At 41.6% G+C, this 19,053-nt stretch overlaps 1 protein-coding gene across 9 annotated transcripts in view; it reads right to left on the bottom strand.

Annotated features, from left to right (window-relative positions):
• Nucleotides 1-10,752, bottom strand: part of Rmdn2 (regulator of microtubule dynamics 2) — a 75,438-nt gene extending 64,686 nt beyond the window's left edge. Inside the window, exons 1-2 of one of the 9 annotated variants that reach the window (XM_029471454.1) lie at nucleotides 10,610-10,752; nucleotides 10,183-10,436 (exon numbers count right to left, since the gene is read on the bottom strand). The gene's annotated coding sequence lies outside the window, so the exon portion shown is untranslated. Of the gene's footprint in view, nucleotides 1-2,819; nucleotides 2,839-3,891; nucleotides 5,368-5,523; nucleotides 5,670-6,010; nucleotides 6,090-8,784; nucleotides 9,062-10,182; nucleotides 10,437-10,609 lie in introns of those variants that run through there. The other 8 variants (XM_029471456.1, XM_029471457.1, XM_029471458.1 and 5 more) reach the window with 8 other exon arrangements.
• Between the last annotated feature and the right edge of the window lie 8,301 nt (nucleotides 10,753-19,053).

Below are 19,053 nucleotides of genomic sequence, written 5' to 3'. Positions count from 1 at the left end.
AGAAAAGAGAACAAGCAAACAGGTAGGCAGTCTCACTCGACTAAAGGGATAATTTTAGGGTCTATGGGAACTAGAGTATCTAGAATGTATGTGCCAGCATGCAGAGGGTAAGACAAGGATGTCGGGAAAACACAGACTCCACGGGGGCTGGTAAAGAATAACTTCATGAGAATTAAAAACTACCTTGAAGGTGTCCGTTAAAATGGTCCCAAGGATCACATGGAGCTGAGATGCTTCAAGATGCCAAGAAGGCTTACAGTCTATGTGAGGCTTTTAGCAGAGAGCTCAAAGGAACCTCAGAGTTAATGCTATTTACACTCCATCCAAAATGGATTAAAAATTTAAAAATAAGCCACCAAACTATTACATTGATTCACAAGTGATTTAAGTGTCAAAGATAAAAGTGTCCAATACTGTAAATAAGCAGAAAAAATGCAGAATTGAACAATGATCAACAATATACAGCCAGAATGTCCCATACCTAGCCAGAATTCATCAGACTAGCACAGAAGCAGACCAGAGGCAATCGAATCAGTAAACAAAGGCTTTAAAACAATCATTTAAAGCATTGGCCACTTATTTGAATAAGTTAAAATGTTGCCATATTATAAATGTACAAATATATTCATGGTAAAGATACACTTGATGAGGGGAGAAAAAAAAGAAAGTTTTAAGTCAGACTGTTTGGAATTTCTAGAAATGAAAACTAAGATATCTGGAAAAAAGGCTTTATGAAGTAAAATTGACAGTAATGAAAACACCACAGAAGGACAAAGAGTAGTGCACAGGAAGACACAGCAGTAAAAGACACCCCCATATCAAAAGATGGCTTAGTCGGCCATCACTGGAAAGAGAGGCCCATTGGACACGCAAACTTTATATGCCCCAGTACAGGGGAGCGCCAGGGCCAAAAAAGTGGGAATGGGTGGGTAGGAAAGGGGGGGAAGGGTATGGGGGACTTTTGGGATAGCATTGGAAATGTAATTGAGGAAAATACGTAATAAAAAAAAGTCACCCCCAGATGCAGCACAATGGGGAGATGCTAACGACCAGGACAGTAGACATCAAGAACATCCGAGATGGACAGGAGCATAGAACGAGAGAAGGGGAGCAAACGAGTCCTAAATTAAAGAGAAGCCAACGTAGTCAAGCAGTGAGAAACCAAGTGGACTAGTATTCTGCTGATAAGGATGGAGGGTGGAGTGGGGAAGAGAGCCAGAAGGAGGAGGGAGGAGTGGGAATAGGGAGGAAGGAGAAGGCTTACCACGGCTTATGATGAAGGAGCCATTTAAACAAGAAAAACGATGAAGTGGTGTCTTTAACATGCTGGGAGGTGGTGGTGGGGATGGAGGACCTATCAGCTGAATTTTCTATACCCAGTGAATATCTTTCAACATTAAAGGTAAAAACAAGACAAAAACAAAACAAAACAAAACAAAACAAAACAGCCTGGGGTTTTGTTGTTTAACAAAAGCAGAAACTATTATTACCAAGTAAGTGCTAAAAGAAATGCTAAGCAAGTTCTTCAAGCAGCACAGTAGCCATGAACATGCACGGAGGGCACCACACACCAGCGGTGGCATAGACGGGCAAACATAAAATCGAGTTTTCTCATTTTAAAATTCACTTGTAAACTAATTGCTATTGAAGCCAAAGTGGCAACCATACATGATAGGTTTATAACAGGCTAGAAAGCAAGGGGCAAAGTCCAAAGTATGGGAGAGTCCAAAGAAAGGAACAGAAAACCATAAAGGTATCGATAACCCTGTGTGTGTGTGTGTGTGTGTGTGTGTGTGTGTGTGTGTGTGTGTGTGTGTATGTGTGTGTGTTGGGGTGGGGTGGGTGGATAAAAATGGAGTAATAAAGATATTCACTCACCAAAGGAAGGCATGCTGGCCTGAGGGATGGCTAAATACAAAAGAAGTGGGAGAAAAGATGCCGGTTATATAGAAACATGGTCTCAAACGATCAAGGAAAACATGATTTTCCAATATGAAAGTTTAGCTAAAATGCAAAGCTGATAAGGTTGAAGCAACAGGACAGAATTGTACAGATCCAAATAAGGCCAAGGAGATGGTCTCCAGCGCATGAGCACAAGGCTGACCTTCAGCCGGAGCATAAACCAAGGAGATGGTCTCCAGCGCATGCGCACAAGGCTGACCTTCAGCCGGAGCACAAACAACGCTTTGACAGTAACAAAAGAAAAGGCAGATTACTTTAGCAGAGATTCAGGATAAGTGGGTGAATGTAGGAGCTTATCAAAGTTCTCTTTGATTGTTTCTTGTCCAAAACAGCCAGGAGTGGAAGCTGGGGCGGAAATACTAGATGGACATAAATCCTGAGTTAGGCTGCATCCCTGAAATCGTGCACCCCACAGCGAGCACCATACTATTCTGCACATTCTAGCAAGGCATTGTTGTTTCCTGTATACTACATGGCCAACTAAACATAATGATTTAAGTGACCTATGGAAGAGGGCGACAAAAAGAAAGCAGCAGGAATCTAGTTCCAAGGGCTGCTTAAAGGAACGTTTCTTTTCAGATTCTTATTGTAGTTGAGGGGCAAAGGCACTTGCTCTCAAGCTCAACTACCCGAGTTCAATCCTCATTCCCCCACAGAGGAAGGAAAAAGACAATTCCTGCAAGTTGTGCTATTGCGCGCGCGCACGCGCACAGACACACACACACACACACCACACTAAGTAAATAAATAAAAGTTAAAAAAAACCCAGATTCTTACAATATTAAACTATATGCATAGACAACAGTTACTTTCCAATTTGGATGTTCCACCTCATTAAAAAAAAAGTAAGGACTTACCTCAGATTTTGATGACTATCATCTCTAAGAGACTGGTTGAAAATCTCTCTCTTACAACAATCCCAGGGAGGACCCTGGTGCTTAATCTGGCCTGTCTGATTTGGGAAGAGCATTTGTCAGTTTTTCCTTTTTTTTTCTTTTTCTCTTTTAAACCCAAATATCCTCTGAACTAATTGATCTATCTGGGAACTGTACATCTAACCAGCTGCTCCCCCACTCACCCAGGAAACCCATCAATAGCAGGATCTAATGCATTTGTAACAGATGAGGCTGTTGATAAGTACTGTCGTTTGGCCCCATAAACATTATACTAGTGCATAAAACTAAATTACCTCGATAGATTACCACAAAAAGCAATAGAAATAAAAAAGGTACCACATACTATGACACGCATCTATATTATAGGCCAATCATGCAGCAAACTTGATCATCTTAAGGCTGGTTTTTGTTTCTGCTTTTTATTGATTAATAAAATACTAGGGCTGGGAACAGTTCAAAAGTACAGTTCTTGCTTAGCATATATCAGAACCAGCATTAGATCTCCAACAACACTCATTCTATACCTGCCTTCTCTCTCTCTATCCCCAGCCCCATCCCACCCTTAATGAAGAATGCCCACACGCCCATCTTGAAGTCTACCATGGCCGAGCAGTGGTGGCACACGCCTTTAATCCCAGCACTTGGGAGGCAGAGGCAGGCGTATTTCTGAGTTTGAGGCCAGCCTGGTCTACAGAGTGAGTTCCAGGACAGCCAGGGCTACACAGAGAAACCCTGTCTAGAAAAACAAAAACAAAAAAACAAAAACAAAAACAAAAAACAAAACAAGTCTACCATAAGGAATTTACTTATGCTGATTTAATTCTTTGATCCAGTCTTACCAGGCCAGCCTTGAACTTTACATTATGAAACACACACACACACACACACACACACACACACACATCTGAAAGATCTGAAAGGTTTTTTCATTTAATAAGTAAATAACAGAAGTAAAAATCCACCAGGAGAAAGACCTTATCCCCAAGACAGAATCAGGTTTAAACACATGAGAGAGAAGCAGCCAAACTTTTACCTTTTTTTGGTTCTACACCAGCTCCAAATGATCTCTTTGAAGTAGTTCAAGACAATAGTGCCATTATTATTTTTCAGACAAACTGCTGTAATCTACCCAGAGGGTTATCGGATTCAAGAAGTGAGAAAGGTTACCTCTGGCTTCCTGTTTCATAAATCTTAGAGACATCTAGCCAGCGGCATGCAGAATGAGAAAGCGTCAAGCAAGGACAGACAGAGAATGCTGACAGAGCAGAGATGGTTAGAGGTGAACTAAGGCATCCAAACTATGAACATTAACAAAGAATAGACTCACTAGATATGGCATTTGTTTAAAAAAAAAAGTCTCACCACTAGAAACATATAGGTCAGAGTGTGTGAATTTATGCTTCTATGTGCTTCTATGTCAGTGACTTGAAAACCCTGAATAAAAATAGTAAGGCACAAACAAGAAGTAACTTGGTGTGTGCTTTTGTGTCAATAATCAGAAATATGACACAGATGAACAAGGAAGACTACAAAAGTTGGAAATCAGAATCTGCTTGCCTACGGTGTACTTTAAAAGGTTGTATAAAATTACTTATATTGTTTTTAGACTCTTGCCTATAGTAGTATACTCTTGTCCTGAGTACAGATAAGGCAACTAAAATTTATTGAGCAGACTTTACAACTCACTTTAAGATGCAAGTTTGCATTTCAGAAGCAAAACATTATTAGTTTACAAATTTCCAGTTATAAATCACTTACGACGAAAAAGGATAGCTATTATGTTTGCATAAATGACCTAAAATTAATATGGTACACAACCAAAGGTTATTAGCAGCGAGTCACCTAGTGAAACAATGAAATGTTGACTTCCAAGAGAACTAGGACACGCAATGCTTTTAAAAGAAAACATTGCATTCATATCTTAGTTTTACCTCTAGATATTAATGTTCTTAAAGTAACTTGAATGTTTAGAACGAGCTCCTAAGAAACATTCATACGAATTCATCAGCTGGTCCTTGGGATAAGGGGAAGGCATAAAGAGCTCGAACCCATAAACCAGAGGAACGAAAACGGCCAAGAGGGTCAAGCAACATTATGCCTTACAAATCAGCTTTAAGTTTCAAGCTTCGGAAGGCAACACTCGGACGGAGTTCTTGGGGCTATATTGTATACAGCGATGCAAGTACTTTCCTATTGAATTCTAACACTCGTATTCCATCAGACTTTCATGCATTCCCTCATCTATAATTTAAATTTGGAGCCTTTTAGTATTCAACTTATTTGCAAATGTTAGTAGTAGTGCTGTTAGTCTAGTTTCCATGTTTGTATAAAAAAAGAGCAGACAATCAAAATCTTTTTCTTTTTTAGTTAGGGAGCACGCAAAGAGAACAAGGTTGGCGCGAGGCTGAGGCGGGAGCAGAGGCGCGGTGCCCGCTCCGGTGGTCGCCTGGGCTCGGGGTCAGGAAGCCACCTCTCCAGGGCGCAGGCTCCTCTAGGATGGTGCCAGGAGCGCCCGCAGCCCCAGGTCACCAGGCGGCAGGCCGCGACCCGGAAGTGGAGCAGCCGCCGGAAGTGCCGCCGCCTTCTTCCACACGCCCCACTGCCCGTCGGACCGGGCTGCCGATCCCAGCCCGCCCAGGTACCCCTTCCCTGGCTAGGTACACACCCGGAGTCGTTGCGCAGGCTTCTCTGGGGCTGGAGCCAGGGAACCGGGACCCGCGGGCGAGCGGGCGAGCGAGGAGGGGATGGCCGAGTGGAACCCTGTGCAGCCTGCGGGTCCCAAGGTCCTGCGTGGTGGCCTTCGTGTCTGACCCAGATAGCGGAGGCGCCGGGGGAGGAGCCGCTAGCGGCCCGGGGCTCCCGCCTCCTCCGGCCGCCGGCACTGCTCAGCCCCGGGCTCCGGGCCTGCTTCTCTCGGCCCGGAAAACTGAGCCCCGCAGAGCGCCCCGCAGGCCGCCTCGGAGGCAGCCGCCCCCCTCCACCCGGCGCATCCGCTGGGCCATCCCTGCCACCGATGGCTTCCAAGGCCTCCCCTCCGTTAGCTCATCCCCCACCCCTCTACCATCCCCACCCCCGTGGCACAACTTTTAACCTTCCTTCAGTCAAACGCAGACCTCTTGCACCATCATCTGGTTTTCCCGACTTCAACTCACTTTGATGTTCAATGAACCAAATTCCCAGCCTCTTTGTCCCCTGCTGTTTTGAGTTGCTTTCAGTTCAAAACCAGTCTTCTTGGATTCAGATGGCTGGTGTGTAATTCAGATTGTGTAATGATAATTCTGTCGAACTTTTAAAAACTGCTTAAATGCCCCTCTGTATAGCTCTCACTTGGAGCATGGTTGACTTAAACTTTTGACTTGATGAGAACAGTCTTTTGTGGGGAGGGTCAATATAGGGTTTCTCTGTCTGTGTAGCCCTGGCCATCCTGGAACTCACTCTGTAAACCAGGCTGGCCCGGAACTCAGAAATCCGCCTGCCTCTGCCTCCCTAGTGCTGGGATTAAAGGCGTGCGTCACCACTGCCCGGCTGAGAACAGTCTTAATTACTAAAGTCCCCATCAATGAACTGAATAGAATTAAAAATGGGTGCGCTCCTGTTTATCAAAACACAAGAACCAAACTGCTGTAAAAGAATCATGGTTGATTGATTGTACAATATACTACTCTTTACTGAAGGAAATTGGAGAAAACAATTTCACATTATAGAATTTTTACTTTCTAGTGTGAAATCAAGTTTATTACAAAAGCACAGCGTGCTGGAGCTGGAGACATGGCTCTAGTTAAGAGAGTACTCTTGTAGAGGCCCCAGCACACCCTCATAGGACTGGTCTCTAGTCATTCTCCTCTATAAACAAACCACCCCGTCATCTCTTCATACATGGTGTTCCTTTCATACTGGGATACACTATTCTTGACCACTTGTGTAAGGCAAATCCACCAACCTTGATCTCTTTCCCTTGAGAAGCTATTGGACACATTCCTTGTCCCTCGGGGTTCATTTGTGCTTTAAAAGCTTATGCACGAATGAAAGGATAAAGGATAATGAAAGGATAAAGAGTTTAAGGAAGTAGCCGGGCGTGGTGGCGCACGCCTTTAGTCCCAGCACTTGGGAGGCAGAGGCAGGCGGATTTCTGAGTTCGAGGCCAGCCTGGTCTACAGAGTGAGTTCCAGGACAGCCAGGGCTTCACAGAGAAACCCTGTCTCGAAAAAAAACAAAAAACAAAACAAAACAAAAAAAGAGTTTAAGGAAGTCTAAAACTCCTGCTGCTGTCTTTCAGCCTACTCTGGTCCCTATGACATAATTACTGCTTGTCTGTGCCTTTTGTGTTTCTGAGTTCTAATTCCTTAATCACCTGTGACATCCATTGAGGGAAACAAACTGTTTGGTTTAAAGACAATTAAGTGTCCTGTCTGTTTCCTTGGCCTGAATCACTTTTCCCTTTGTCAAGACTTTGATAGGAAATTTATTGTAAAACTCAAGGATTGATAGCAGTCAACTATTAGAACCCACATTCCATGATTTTTCCATTCACCTATAAAGTTTTTTAGTCTCAACTTCATTGTGAACAGTACTGAACTGTCACTCCTTCAGTTCAGTTATTGAAGTCTCCAACTCCTATTTCCAAACGGCAAACTCACCATTCAGAGAGCTTGAAGGAAATGTTCTGCAAAAAGGGCAAGGATCTGTTGAGTCTTATTCCCAGTTCTCTGGCTTCATTCTTTTAAAGATTTATTGATTTTTATTTTATGTTTATGGATGTTTTGCCTGCGTGCGTGCGTGAGTGTTTGTGTACAGTGTGTTTGCATTGTCTACACAGGCTAGAAGAGGGCGTTGGGTCACCTGGAGCTGGATATACAGGTGGTTGTGAGCAACCAGGTGGATGCTGGGAATTGGCTCTGGGTTCTATCGAAGAGTAGCCAGTGCTCTTAAGGGCTGAACTGTCTCTCAAGGTCCTCTGGCTTAATTCTTTAAATGTACTCTCTTATTTTGTCCTCTTATAAAAATCTAGTGAGATAAATAACATTACTGGTGATGATATTGAAATCTTCAAAGGGGGAAAAGTGTGGCCAAGCCACACCATCAGCTCTAGAGGTAAAAATCAAGCCAATCTTTGAAAAGCTTTCCTCTTTACCCCATGTAAGCCCCACTGGATAGGCCACCTTTGATCGAACACTGGACTCAGCAGGCCTATCGTGATGGAGTCTGTATTCCTTACCCACTTCAGCTAATTAAGGCCCAGCCCTCAATGCTTTTGTTGGAAGAGGAACTGAACCCTTAACTCTGAACACTTAGCTCCTGAGGGGTAACCATACAGGCTTAGCAACAGGATGTAAAATTGTCATGCCCATCATGTTTAGAGTCCATTAGGAGTGAGGTATGGAGAAAAACGGAACAACGTAAGTGTCCAATTAAATAGTTGTTTTCCATTTTTTTTTTTTAGAGATCTCTAAAACACTAAGAAATTTCAAGAGAGAAATTCCAAAAACTATAACTTTGGTTAAATTGGAACTTCAAGATAATAGTTTGTTAAATATGTACAAGGTTACAGTTCTTGAATATTTTCATAAGGTTAATAGATGAATTCAAGAAATTATTATTTACTTAAATATAGCAAAATGGTTGTCCACTATTCTGGTAATGAAAAGATTACAAAATAGCATTTTAAATAAGAATGAGTGACAAGTTTCCAATCTACGTACACATACACACACACGTACATATATATACATACTTAAACACATATACATATACATACATTACTTAAACAATTGAAAACTGAGTCAATTTGTTAAAAATATAACTACCTTATTAATATATTTAATTCTTATTAGAAACTTTATATTTTCACATGGAAAAAATGCTTTTGTTCAATGAAGAAAAAGTTCCAGGAAAGCCCTAAACAATACCTTGTTTGATCAATACTAACCTTACTTGGTGGCTGTCAGGAGTTTTTCTAGGTTATTCTATGAAGTTTCTTCAGAAATTGCAGAAGAGTCTTTTAGCCATGTCCTTGCATGAGTTCTTCAGAGAACTCTAAAGCATAATTAAAGGGATTCTAAAAAGAGTAACTCAGCCCCTTCATTCTTTCAACGGGAGAGATAATGACTGAGGGTGTCCTTGTGAGAGTCCCTGTGGAAGGGTGTCCTTGACAAACCGAGGTCAGTTCATCCTTTGACCAGAATCAAATACAACTGAAGACGAATGAGACAAAGCAGTGGTAGCAGTACACGGGACTGAAGATGTTTACTTGCAGTGAGTAGACAGAAGATTTTTTTTTTAATTAAGTCTTGATTAATGAAGAGGTTGGTCAACATTCTGCTGCAAAGCAGTTGGCCCTCACTGTTTTCATAGCTCCCTGACCTCAGTTTTTGCAAAGAAATGTGATTTCCCCGGTAGGAGCAGATTTTCTTCAAGAGATTGTTCAGGAGATGGGGGGGGGGGGATTTTTGCTATGTAAATCAATCATTAGAACAGATTTACCCTCTAAGGTTACAATAGGGACTCGTTAATTAACCAGCCACTGTTAAAGCTTGTACGGTACAACAGGCAGAAGAGAGAACAAGAAAGACTAAATATTAGGGGAGGCAGAAGGACTGAATGCAGGTAATGGGGAATGAATTACGAGAAAGGATATAAAACTAATTGGCTTTCCAGTTCTCTGTCATGGAGTTTTGGGTTTTGGTGGTGGATACGTGCATAAAAGTATGTTAGGTAGTGAGTTAGTAAAGGCCACGTGTGAAGCCCCGCAGAATCAGGATGAGCATTCTAAGTGTATAGAAATTTACTGAGATGTGTAGACTTTGGATCTGGCTAGTATTAGTTGTGTAATGTTTTTTATTTGCAAGACTTTTTTGAATAATAAAGTTAAAAACCTTTTTAATTTATAAAATTTCATTTCTAACATTATAATTAATTTGCTTATTTGGACTCTCACCCAGAGATGTGAATCTAGAAAAGGATGAAAACTGAAGCCTACGAGTGCAACAATTTCAGAAGAAGTTCTGTCCCATAAATCCACATTTCTCGTGTATTCCAACCCAATACAGTTTTAGTTTGTTTGCTTAGAACAGGAGATATAAATTATGAAAATTATGCCACAAGTGATGGTCATTTTCCTAAATAAGCCCATACAATCCTTTACAATCTATGCGGTAACGTGCATCCTGACTTGGGGTTGTATTTCAACTGAGTACTGATGTCAGGGAGCACTCGTCTGTGTGTATTGGCCTTGGAGTCCTTGCCCTGCCAGCTATGGTAGCAGTTGATTACTATGCAGTGACCAAGGTTAAGAGATATGCACTCTGCCTTTGTGGCATCTCCTTACCAGCTAGTGCAGACCTAAGTCTTCCTTGTCCCGGCCACAGGCTCTGCCAGAATTCCAGCAAAGAAGCTCATTGTGCCAGATGGTGACTTTCTCACATGCGGGAAAGCAGCCCTCCGTCCTCCTCAGAAATAAAAAGGAAGCTGGTTCAGATAGGAATGGCATCACAGTTACCCCTTCACTTGTCAGCTTCTCGAACCTTTATACACAGTGGCTAGCCAGCCAGCCAGGCACTCCTAGAGCAGGAAGTGTAAGTCCTGGAGCAGGAAGACAATTTGGATATTTACGTTTAGAAACACAGTGAGTCCTTATGAAGCAAGTGTGTTTTAGACACTTAGACTTTAGTATTTTCCTTTGCTAAACATTTACAATTATAAATTAAATATATCAATTTCCCCTCCTTTAAGATGCAGAAATGATCAATACATACCACCCTACTATGGCTTGGGTTGTCTTGTCAATGGCATCATACATCTAAGTGAAAACTGAAAATTTCATTTAACTAAAACGCTTTGCTGCCCCACATTATCAAAATTTTCACTGGTTATGCCTCCCATCTTGAGCAATAACTTGGTTTAACATCCTTAATGATTAAAACTTGGAAAGCTTTCTCTCTCAGTCTTTATTCACTGCCTGCCCTCCCCCACATCCCCCACAGAAACCACTAAAGCAGCTCTCCACTGTTCTCAACTGTGCAGGGCAAAGGCCTCCTCATGCCCCAGGCAAGTGGCTTTGATCTTTTTGGAACAAAGTTTCTCAATATCAGTGCTATTGACTTTTTTGGGCCAGAGAATAACCATAGGAGAATGTCATGTTTTAGAATGTTTCTCAGCACTCCTGACTTCTGTATACCAATAGCACAAAGATCTATTGATTAGTGTGTAACATCATAGAATCAGATACTTTAACAGCAAAAATAGCACCAACGTGGACACTGAATTACATGATGCTCAGGTAGGGCTGTTAAACATTTCCCCAACTTTGACAGAGTATGTTAGAAGTTCTTAATTTTTTAAGTTTTAAATAATTTTATCAAACTAACTTTTCTATCCTAATTGTTGATACTTGGTAATACTACACCTTGAATAAAAGAACCAATCGATAGGTAAAACAGCAGCCTTCAGATGGGGAAAGGATCATCACCAACCCTACTGATGACAGAGGGTTTATATACAAAGTATAGAAAGAACTCAGGAAATTAGACATCACCAATCCAAACAACCCCATTAAAAGGGGGTACAGGGCTAAAAAGAGTTCTCAACAGAGGAATCTCGGACTGCTGAGAAGCACTTAAAGAAATGACCCATCTGATACCTGTCAGAATGGCGAAGATCAAAAACTCAAGTGATAGCAGATGCTGGCAAGGATGCGGAGCAAGGGGTACACCTCTCCATTGCTGGTGGGAGTGCAAACTTATACAACCAATCTGGAAATCAGTTTGTTGGATTCTCAGAAAAGTGGAAATAGTTCTACTTCATGACCCTTCTATACTGCTTCTGGCCATTACCCAAAAGATGCCCTACTATGCCACAGGGACACTTTCTCAACTATGTTCATAGCAGCTTTCTTTGTAATATCCAGAAACTTCAAACAACCTAGATGTCCCTCAATTGCAGAATGAATTTAAAAAAATGTGGTACACAACAGAATACTACTCAAGCAGCTAGAGAAAGCACCCAAGGAGCTGAAGGGGTGTGCAACCCTATAGGTGGAACAACAATATGAACTAACCAGTACCTCCAGAGCTCATGTCTCTAGCTGCATATGTAGCAGAAGATGGCCTAGTCGGCCATCACTGGGAAGAGAGGCCCCTTGGTATTTGCAAACTTTATATGCCCCTGTACAGGGGAACAGCAGGGCCAAGAAATGGGAGTGGGTGGGTAAGGGAGCAGGGTGGGGGGAGGGCATAGGGAACTTTCGGGATAGCATTTGAAATGTATATAAAGAAAATATCTAAAAAAAAAAAAGAATACTACTCAACCATTAAAAACCAAGACGTCATGAATTTTACAGGCAAATGGATGGATCTTGAGAATATCCTGCATGAGGTAACCCAGTTCCAAAAGGACATGCATGTTATATACTCACTTATAAGTGGATATTAGCCATAAAATACAGGATACCCATGCTACATTCCACAGACCCAAAGAAGCTAAACAAAAAGTAAGGCCCAAGTAAGGATGCTTGAATCTCACTTAGAAGATGGAATAAAATAGTCATAGGACACAGATGGAGGGAGGAAACTGTGTGGGAGGGGGATAGGAAGGAGAAACCAGGTTTAGGATCAGTGTAGGGAGAGACAGAACAGAGGGGCTAGGAGAATGAATGTAAGTCTGCAGCTGGTCAGGGTGGGAGTTGGGGGTATCTCTAGGATGTGCTGGAGACCTGGGATGGGGGAGGCTCTCAGGAGTCAATGAGGGAAACCTGCCTGAGCCTTATAGCTGTGGAGATATGGAACTTCAAGAAGTAACCTCTTGTAGTCAGGCAGGGACCTCAGTGGAACGATCAGGACACCAACCCACTCATGAAACTCTTGATCCCAAATTTATCCTGTCTACAATAAATGCAGGGACAAAGATGGAGCAGAGACTGGGGGCATGGCTAACGAATAATAACCCACCCACCTTGAGACCCATTCATTGGAAAGCACCAATCCCTGACACTATTAATGATACTTTATTATGCTTGCAGGGAGGAGCCTAGCATAACTGTCCTGAGAGGCTCTACCAAGCAGCTGATTGAAACAGATGCAGAGACCCACAGCCAAACAATGGATCTGTCCAATGTTTGGGGACTTATATGGAAGAGTTGGGGGAAGGATTGAGTGCCCATGAGGGGATAGGAACTCAACGTGAAGACCAACAGCGTCAACTATCCAGGGCCCTTGAGGCCTCTCAGAGACTGAACCACCAACCAAAGAACATACATGGCTAGGAACTAGGCCTCCTGCACATATGGAGCAGATATGTAGCTTGGTCTTCATGTGGGTCTCTCAACAACTGGAGCAGGAGCTGTCCCTAAAGCTTCTGTCCATCTGAGGAATACATTCCTTAGTTGGGTTGCCTTGTCTGGCCTCAGGGGGAGAGGATGCTGTACCTAGCCCTGCAGAGACTTGATGTGTCCGAATGGGAGGATACCTGGGGGCAGGGTGTCACCACTCTCTCAGAGGGGAAGGAGAGGAGGGAATGGGTGTGTGTGTGTGATAGGGGAACCCAGAGTGGGGGCAGTGATAAGAATGTAAAGTGAATGAATGAATGAATGAATGAATGAATGAATAGGGAACAAAGAGAGATATCTATATATCTAAAGTCTTTACTTTTAAATTAAAAGCCTTGGCAAGACTCTCATATCTGTCCAACACAGTCTCTCTCTCTCTCTCTCTCTCTCTCTCTCTCTCTCTCTCTNCACACACACACACACACACACACACACACACACAATTGTCTAATGGGGTGGGTAGAGTGGCTTTCAGAGGATAAAGACCTGCTGATTTTGAAACAAACTTGTAGAAAAGCTGAAAAGGTAGAAATCAACTTCTAAAACTTAATAGAAGTTTTGGACTTTACATTAGAGCCAAAATGGGGTCTAAAGCGAGTCCTGTTTATCATAGTAACTTTTTCATTAGAATTTGCTATCAAGTGTTTAAAAATCTCCCTGATTTATGTATTTTGTATTTAAAAGTGCTTTAGCACCACCGCTTCTGCCTCACCAGGCCACTAAATCTTTTAGATGGTATTTGTAATTAAGAAGGCAGACTGGAAAATGAGGCACTGAGTGTAAATAGAGTGGCTCTGAATTGACTGTTGATTGCCAGGGATCATTGACCACCATGCCTTTGGTTGCTTAGTTCTGACAGGGAGCTCAAGAATCTTCAGTGTAAAGACTCTCCAGTTGATGTTGCATGGGCCACCCTTTCAGAAGCCTCACATGTTTCTAGGTGGTAGTTGATAAAGAGTTTCTTAAATGAAACAGACCAGATATCATCATCATCACCATCACCATCTGTAGGAATCACTGTGGACCTGTTTTTGCATTTTTAGTGTTCTGTGAGAAGTGGAGTTAAAAGGCAGTATCGAGAGAAATAAATAAAATCTTATTTTGGAATTTTTGCCTATGAGAATGCTCCATGATTTGAAGGTTCTCCCCAGTACTTAAAATGAAATTTAATCTTATGGAAAAGTATTAAACACTGGGACCAGGTAAGAAATTTAAGAAGTGCTGTGGATTAATGCCTCGATGACGTCCATTTAATTTCTGATATTCAAGGTAGCAAGCTCAGTCAATGAGAGAACAGAGAAGAAGAATAAATCCAGTTAAGTTTCGATGAACAAAATGAGAAGTTAATTTTCAGTTCCTCCACAGTGCATTATTTATTTAACTGAGAAGGAAAATAACTTAAAATATTATTAAAAAATGAGAATGTTACCTTTCATTAATAAATGATTGCCTATAGAGATGCCAAGTTAGTTTGGAAATATCCTTTACTTTTGACCTTACCAGCTGCTAAAGTTCTTTGATTATCTTCCAGTATTGATTTAAGTTTCTTCCAAATTAGGTTTATTTCAGTTCTTTTCTGGGAGTCACAGTTTGTTTATATCTTTGCTGTAAGGGTCTGAAGTGTGTTTATAAGTTCATGCACTTTGAAAGGATCTGGGAAGGTCACTTACTTCAAACATTTTAAGATGATATTTGGAGTATTTATAGTGTGCTGCAAACACAGCAAAAGGTTTTGTAGGGGATGGAAGGGCTTGTGAACTCTTCTCATGAAACTTGAGGGTGGAACAGTCCTGCTTGTCCACAGTGAGAGAGAACATTTTCAGTTTCGAGAGAAAGCTTGTAGCAACTGGGCAGTAAATTTGCAGGTTCAAATAGGGCACTTTTGCCCTTGGGCAAACACTTGGCAAATAAGAATTTACTTAAGGTGGTGTCTCAGTTTCTAACATTAGCCTCCCTGAGGGTAAACACCACTTGTAGCATATCCTGAGAATAGAAGAGTGGTAGAATGTGGCAGTGTTTAAACCTATTTCATAATGAATTAAAATGTGAAAGGTCCACATTCATTGTATGAGTGGCTGGAAAATATTCTACAAGGAAATTAATCTCTTTGCTCTTTGCTTATCCAGAACACCAGAAAATGAGTGTCCTCCTGAGGGTATTAGGTAGAGTATTGGAGTAAATCACATTGATAATTATTTTTGAGAATTATGGTAGAAAGAAACAAAATGTAGAGAAAAATTACATAAGGAGTGCAGATGCTATTTACATGTACAGTGACAATCTCTAAGAACACAGAATGCTAAATAAGTCTTTTATTTAGCATGCCATGGGATTAATCAACAGCATGATGAATACACAGGGTTAGAATTAGAGGCAATGCATGAAGAAGGTATGGGGCAGACAAAGGGAAAGGATAGGGTTCATGAACCCTCAGAAAGAATAAAAATGCCAAGTGAGATTGTTCTTGTTTCTCCTGGGATTGGTGATAAGTTCCTTAGTGGAAAACAAGAAATATTACGTAATCTCTACTCTAAATGGAAAAACACTTCACTGTGCATGTGAAGAGACCGTGCTCCTCTTTCCACCTTGGTTCTGGGTCCTCTTCAGGAATGAGAAACCTCTGGAAGAGTGCAGCCTGGTAAAGTGGCTGGGTGTTTTACCAGCATTCTATACCCAAGGGCCTTGACGATGGGTGGGGCATCACCAAGAGAATCACCTGTAACTCACAACAGCCCTGGAGATGGCCTCTTCATCTCCAGTGGAAGAGCAACTTGGGTTAAGGATCATTATTAGGCTCTGATTAGGCCATTCAGTCTAGAAAGCATCCTGGCTCCTCATCAATAGCAGAATAAAGGAGACAGTCATAGTCCCTTCCAGGATATATTAAAGATGTTGTCTCGTCAATGGCAGGTGCAGTGGGAAGCTTCGGACATTCTGAGCACCATTACAGGGAAGCAGAAAAGGCATGCAAGTCACAAAACAGTGTGATCTTGTCTTAGTGGGATGTAATTGAGATTGAAACTACCCAAGGAAGCCATTTTTGACTGTGCCCATATAGTCAGGGTCACTTGTACACTTTACCTACCTACGCCCAGGCTACAGTGATTCTATGACTTGAAACAGTTCCAATGACTAAGAAAGGGAGCCCTCAATGACAACTTTGCCCACAAGCTGTGCCAGTGGAGGGAACATCGCAACCAATTGGAAAGAGGGCACGCAGCCTCTTGAGGAAGCCTTGCTTATTCCCTCTTATGTGTTCCGATGGCAGAAAACAGGAAGGAGAAGTTAAGAGAATGGGATTGGAGAAAGAGAGCAAGTCCTGTTTGCTATAGGTTGAGGAAGAGCTACTAAATGCAGACTGAAGTGCTAGGGATACATTTCCACACAGTGTTGGAAGTTCAGGGATCCACTTTGCAGTAGAAAAGATAATTCAATGGAACATAGTTGATAGACATTTAGGGAAATAAGTTCACTCTATATGTATACGTGGATATATAAATGGGTATCAGAAGAAGCTATTCAGTTAACCACCGTGCAAGACACACTTTTAGGGACAAACTCCTATGTTGCTACATCTTCAAACTTTTTTCATCTTTAACTGAACTTTTGTTTTTCAAGCTAAGTGTCTTAGGGTTTGACTGCTGTGAACAGACACCATGACCAAGGCAAGTCTTATTAAAAAAACCCAACATTTAATTGGGGCTGGCTTACAAGTTAAAGGTTCAGTCCATTATCATCAAGGTGGGAGCATGGCAGCATCCAGGCAGGCNTGTCGCAGGCAGAGCTGAGAGTTCTACATCTTCATCCAAAGGCTGCTAGTAGAAGACTGACTTCCAGGCAACTAGGGTGAGAGTATTAAGCCCACACCCACAATGACACACCTATTTCAACAAGGCCACATCTTCAAATGGTGCCACTCCCTGGTCCAAGAATATACAAACCATCACACTAAGCCTGCTTTACATTCCTGTTCCTCACTTCAGTATTTTAAACATGTGCCTCATGATGTTGCGATCAACATGCCACAAGATGTAGCTAAGCTTTTTTCTTAAATTATAGATTAAAACTGAGCATGTTTAAGACTGTACTTCTTAATCAAGTACGCTGGAATGGCCAGCCCTTGTGTGAGTGTGAATAAGATTTCCGATAAGACCCCCATGCTGCTGCAGCTGTTCAAAGGGCACCATTTTGGAAACAGTTCCCGCAATTTCCTTTTGTGGTATAGGCAATAAACCCATCTCTACGCTTCACGTCCCAGCTGCACTTTTGTGGTTCTGCACCTGCTAACGTGACCCCACTGTGTTTATTTGCATTGCTGGGCCACTAAGTCACTACGTGAGCTGACTCTTCCTAGTCTTGGTTTGGTGCCTGATAAAACCTTAATGTCTTTGTTTTCATCCTATGGGACTATTGCTAGTCCTTCGTATAGGAGGGACAAATGGGCTCTTATTCAAACTTAATATAGCCCAGTATCAATTACTTACCTTAATCATCCTTAGACATGCCAATGCTAATATTCTAATAACTAAAGGAAATCTGAGAGACTTTGCTCAGTAGACATTCTCTGATGAATAGTATTTGAATCAACTATTCACTGGAGGGATTGGCAAATTAAATTATTTATCTTTTACAATGTAATAGCTTTAGTGAGCAAGCTCTGGGGTAGCTTCCATTTCTAATGAGGTCAAGCATTACTGAAAATTGAAGACAACCTTATATGCATTTTAATTAAAGCCATTTCATTAACAATCCAACTTAGAAGCACAGAGGTTTATTAAGAAAGCCTTGTCCTTTCTAGACCATCTCATTCTCCAGAAGTAAGATATGGTTTGTGATACACATGTTTGCATATTTCCCATGAATATACAGGTATGCATGTGTGTTATATGTGCCATATAAAACATGCATAATAATTAATGTATCTTATGTAATTTCATTTCTACCTTTTTTGATAACTCATAAGTATTTTGTTGTGAAGTGTCTAACTAGGCTCTGAACTACTAGATATTATTTAGGCTCACTTCATTATTTTCGATGAAAATATTATTCAGTGCAAGTGTATTATGAGATAGTGTGATGGTTAATAGTCTCAACTCCACAGAATCTGAAATCACCTAAGAGATAAACCCATGAGGGCTTATTTATAATAACCTCTGGGCAGGCCAAAGAGGGATAATCTTGATAAGGTTCATTTAGGTTTGAAGACCCACCCTAAAGAAGAGAGGCGCCATGCTCTGGACTTGAGTCCTGACCTGGACTGTACAAAAGGAAAGTACTAGCTGAACATGACACTTCATCGTTCTTGGTTTCTTGGCTACAGAGGTCATGTGACCAGTTGTCTCCTTACATGCTTACCACCCTGACTCCCCTGCCACTAATGGGCTGCAGCCTCAAACTGAGAGCTAAAATAAACCCTTTGCTTTAGGTTGCTGTTGTCAAGACTTTTTTTTTTTATTTAAATCACAACAACAAGAAAAATAAATGGAAAAATGAAATCATGCCCTGTCTGGGGACAGATCTGAAGCATGAAGCATCGATAGTTTTATGAACTAGTTCCATGATCACAGCTAATCCATACTAATCCTTATTGTTTTCTATAAACAACTCAAAGAACGGCCAGTTAAAACAAAAATACTGTGCAGCCCCAAAGATCTGCTTCCCTTGCTAAGTGACTGAACTCCAATTCCTTAGCAGGCACCGCATTGTCCTAGCTGTGCTGTGTCCTACCTCCAGATAAGATTTAGTGAGAAAAAAACAACTGTACAATTTCTGCCTGTTCCTGTCAGCATGCAGCACAAAACATAATTCTCCACACTGCCCCGCCACAAATTAAACCCCATGTTGTGTTCATTCCAGTGTCTCTTCCAGGTAATATAT

The sequence above is a fragment of the Mus caroli genome, chromosome 17 (assembly GCF_900094665.2).
Source record: "Mus caroli chromosome 17, CAROLI_EIJ_v1.1, whole genome shotgun sequence".
Taxonomy (NCBI): domain Eukaryota; kingdom Metazoa; phylum Chordata; class Mammalia; order Rodentia; family Muridae; genus Mus; species Mus caroli.
Note: the sequence above shows the minus strand (reverse complement) of the source record. Positions and strands in the feature narration are given on the sequence as shown.